The sequence below is a fragment of the Octodon degus genome, unplaced genomic scaffold (assembly GCF_000260255.1).
Source record: "Octodon degus isolate 3935 unplaced genomic scaffold, OctDeg1.0 scaffold00035, whole genome shotgun sequence".
Taxonomy (NCBI): domain Eukaryota; kingdom Metazoa; phylum Chordata; class Mammalia; order Rodentia; family Octodontidae; genus Octodon; species Octodon degus.
The window spans coordinates 9,045,588-9,050,062 of NW_004524611.1; the positions used below are offsets into that span (position 1 = coordinate 9,045,588).

The 4,475-nt window shown below is 46.4% G+C and overlaps 1 pseudogene; it reads left to right on the plus strand.

Annotated features, from left to right (window-relative positions):
• Positions 1-3,122: 3,122 nt before the first annotated feature.
• LOC105742088 lies at positions 3,123-3,917 on the plus strand (annotated as a pseudogene).
• Positions 3,918-4,475: the final 558 nt, after the last annotated feature.

Here is a 4,475-nt window from a genome sequence, read left to right on the forward strand (position 1 = left end):
GCGGCCACGTGCTGGATGAGTCCGGCTGAAAACCTAGAGCCAACGGCAATGTCCTCCACAGGTTCAGCTGGAGGCCTAAAGCGCACGAGAATATCTCAGCAAGTCTGTATCAAGGATCTATACTGGGAAGGCCCAAAGGTCAGTGGAAAAGTTAGAAAATCTACCTCAACGGGATGGAGGATCTGCGCTAGCAGGCTGAGGGATCTGCCCTGGAGCCAGGAGCCAATGCTGAAGGTACCAGAGCTTCCCTAAAGAGAATCACAGCCAACCTCAGCACAAGGTCCCAAGCTCCTCCACTGATGAAACAGCCACGTTCTTATAGAGAAGCTAGCGTGACAAGCTTCTCCAGAAAAATCAACAGCCTGCATCCTCATCCAACCAGTTTGTTTGTTTTTTAATGCCACTGGCAACAATCCTCAGGTTAATTCCTGTTAATTCAATAATCCTTGAGTTTCCCTTGCTTCCTGGTGAGTCAGTACCTGGAGCTCAAGAGGCCCCACCAAGAGAAGGGAATGATGACAGTAGCGGCCAGGGGGACCTAGCAGACCTGTGGGAGGCCATAGATGGAAACCCTCTGAAATAAGAAGGGAAGTGCGCTTAGCCCAGGCCTGCTGTGCCCAGCCTCTGGTCTCTGCTGGCCGAGCCCCAAACTCTTCCTCCTTCCTGCCTCTCAGATCCAGAGCGCTGCTGGCAGAGCAGTGTGGCAGGCCCAACTGTTCCCCTACTTGGCTCCCTGCTGCTGCTCTTGTTGGCCTCCTGGGGTGTTTTCCAGTGCCTCTACTCCAGACAGTACCACTTTCTGGAAGCTGCAAACACGCCCCAGTCCCAGTCCCTCAGCCAATGAGCTCATCTCCAGCAGGGAGAGCTGAACCACACAAAGGAAATCCTCTGTCAGCTTGCTTAGATTTCTGTCACTTCCCCCCACCTCTCTCATCTGCTGGCAAGAGATTCTTCCTCTGTCTCCACCACCCACCCTTCCGCCTTCCTCTCACTTTCCCTGTTGCTCCTCAATCTACAGGAGAACTATGTCATTCCCACTTAAAACAGGATTCCTCCTCTAGGTGTAGGGGCGCACACCTATAATCCCAGCACACTGGAAGGCTGAGACAGGAAGATCACAATTTAGCGCCCAGCCTGGGCAATCCAGGGACCTGACCAAATCCTGCCTCGAAAATGAAAACTTTTAAAACAGCACCCCCAAAAGAAAACTCAAACAGGATTCCTTAACCTGGCTCATCCTCACACTGGGGGGACTTATAGTTATCTCTACATTGAAGAAGAGAAACATTTTTGCCTTTTTATTATTGCGCTAATTGAATGGTGCAGGCCAGGGAATTTAAAAGAATAAGGGTTGATGTAGATTACAGTTCTCACGACTTGGAAATTCAAGATTGGGAGGCCACTGCCAATGAGGGTCTTGATGGTGCAGGCTCTGTGGAGTCCCAGGGAGGTGAAGCACGTCACATGGTAAGACTTACATGAAAGGGCCACCAGATAGCTCAGGGGACTAAATCACCTGCTTAGGCAGACTCAGGGACCAGGGTTTGATCCCCAGCATGCAGTGCTAGCCCCACCCCTGGCACACCCTGAGATGAAACAGCCTGGGCATGGTGGCGTGCACCTGTAATCCCAGCACTTGGGAGGCTGAAAGCAAGAGGATCACTATGAGTCGGATCTGTGTAGTGAGACCCTGTAGACCGTGTACTAGATACATTAAAAAAAAAAAAAAAAAAGACTCACATGAAAGATAGAGCCAAGCCGGATCCAGATTCCATCACGCTCTGCAAACATCTCACTGAGGCTTCAAGCCCTGTGACCTCAGGACCCCTCGAAGGCCCCACCTCTTTCTCTACAGTGCTGTACAGTGTGAGCTGGGTGTCAGCACAGGCTCGGGGGGCTTTCAGCAGTAGCACAGAGTCAGTGCAAACTCCTCCACTCGTCAGCCCTCACAATCACAATCTCCACCTAAAATATGACCAAGAATTTGTACTGGAACAATCACTGTGTATTACGCAAAGGAAAGTGTGGGTGATGCCACGGGATGCACGCCGTGGTTCCGGTTCCCACAGAAAGTACCTCACTCCCACGTCCTTTTCATAGAGTAATGATGGATAATAAAATAATTGTAGATATCTAAATGGTGTGATTGTGAGTGACTATTTTATTTTTTATTTTGTTTGTTTGTTTGTTTGTTTGTTTGTATTTAGGGCAGGGTGTTCAGGGTCTCACTGTGTAGATCAGACTCGGAGTGATCCTCCTGTTTTCAGCCTCCCAAGTGCTGGGATTACAGGTGTGTGCCACCACGCCCAGCCTCAATCACGGCTCAGCGTGCCCCAGAGGCAGGGCCTGTATTGCAGGCCCGGGGATTGAACTCCCAGCCCCTGCGTCTGCCTACCCCGCTGAGCTATTTGGCCGGCCCTGTAAGTGATTGTTTTATTCTTTTGGATATTTTCATTTTTGTGGATGAACATAAACCGCGAGGAAAGGCAAGCTTCAGGAAAAGGCAACACACTGCCTTTTTCAGATGTGGAGCCATAATCCTAAAATGCAGTGACTAAATCGCCCTGTACACCAAGTGGATTAAAGACAGTTCAGAGATGCTTAAGGTAAGAAATGAAATAATTAGAAGGAAATGTGGGAAGGGTTCTTCTAATCTTGAAATGGGCAAGATTTTTCTGAGCAATTCACAAGTGATAGGGCCACGGAGGAAAACATTAATAAATTCTATAGTTGTATAATAAACAATGTCAAACTATAAGGAACACATCAGGGGAAATTATTAAGACGTGGACACGACTAAACGTTTAAGCAGCATTTTTGAATCAATAAAAGCAAACCAATTAACGGAGAGAGGATTAGCTGAAAACCTGAAATGCACCACAGATAAAGCTGTACAAGTAACTTAGGAACATTTGAAGAAGAAAGCAAAACACTTTTATTAAACACATTATATCTGCCTACCATAGCGGGAAGAATAAAAGTACTGATTATGTCCATGTACAAAAGAATATTCAGAAGCTTGGATTCTCACATACTGCAGTGAGAGTAGAAGTTGAAACTGCCTCTGTTCATCTCTTCACGATATCTTTCCATATTTAAAATTCACAGGTAGGAGCAGCACCATGGCGGTAGGCAAGAACAAGCGCCTTACGAAAGGCGGCAAAAAAGGAGCCAAGAAGAAAGTGGTTGATCCATTTTCTAAAAAAGACTGGTATGATGTGAAGGCTCCGGCTATGTTCAACATAAGAAATATTGGAAAAACACTCATCACCAGAACCCAAGGAACCAAAATTGCATCTGATGGGCTCAAAGGTCGTGTGTTTGAAGTGAGCCTGGCTGGCCTGCAGAATGATGAAGTTGACTTTAGAAAATTCAAGCTAATTACTGAAGATGTTCAGGGCAAAAACTGCCTGACTAACTTCCATGGCATGGACCTCACCCGGGACAAAATGTGTTCCATGGTCGAAAAATGGTAGACCATGATCGAAGCTCATGTTGATGTCAAGACTACCGATGGTTGCTTGCTTCGACTGTTCTGTGTTGGCTTTACTAAAAAACACAACAATCAGATAAGGAAGACCTCTTACTCTCAGCACCAACAGGTCCCCCTGATCCGGAAGAAGATGGTGGAAATCATGATGTGATAGGTGCAGACAAATGACTTGAAGGAAGTGGTCGATAAACTGATTCCAGACAGCACTGGGAAAGACATAGAAAAGGCTTGCCAGTCTGTCTACCCTCTTCATGACATCTTTGTCAGAAAAGTAAAAATGCTGAAGAAGCCCAAGTTTCAATTGGGAAACCTCATGGAGCTTCATGGTGAAGGTAGCAGCTCTGGAAGGGCTACTGGAGATGAGACTGGAGCTAGAGTTGAACGAGCTGATGGATGAGAACCACCAGCCCAAGAGTCCGTTTAAGATCCAGATTTTTAATAGTGATAAATAAAGTCCTATTTGTGAAAAAAAAAATAAAAAAATAAAATTCACAGGTAGTTGGACATGATGGCGTATGCCCATAATCCCAACCACCTGAGAGACTGAGAGGGGAGGGTTACAAGTTTGAGCCTAGCCTGGGCAGTTTAGCAATGGAGCAAGAAGCTGTCTCAAAATTTAAAAAAAAATTAAAAAGGGCTACGGGTCAGAGGAGGATATCTCCATGCAAGGCCCTAGGTTCAATCCCCAGTACTGTAACATAAATAAATAAATGAGTTAATAAACACATTTTTTTCTTTTGGCTGGCTCTAGATGCCTTAAGGGCAGGTCTGGTAAGGCATGAGGATCTGGGGATCAAACCACAGTATCCTGAGCCTGACTGCCTTTGCTTAAGCAGGCACTTAAACAACTAAGCTAATGGGCAGGTCCCTCAATAAACATGTTTTAGAAATCTGTGTGCCCTCCAAACACACACACACACACACACACACACACACACACACACACACACACACACCTGGGAAGTTTTTCTAGAGCTATGTT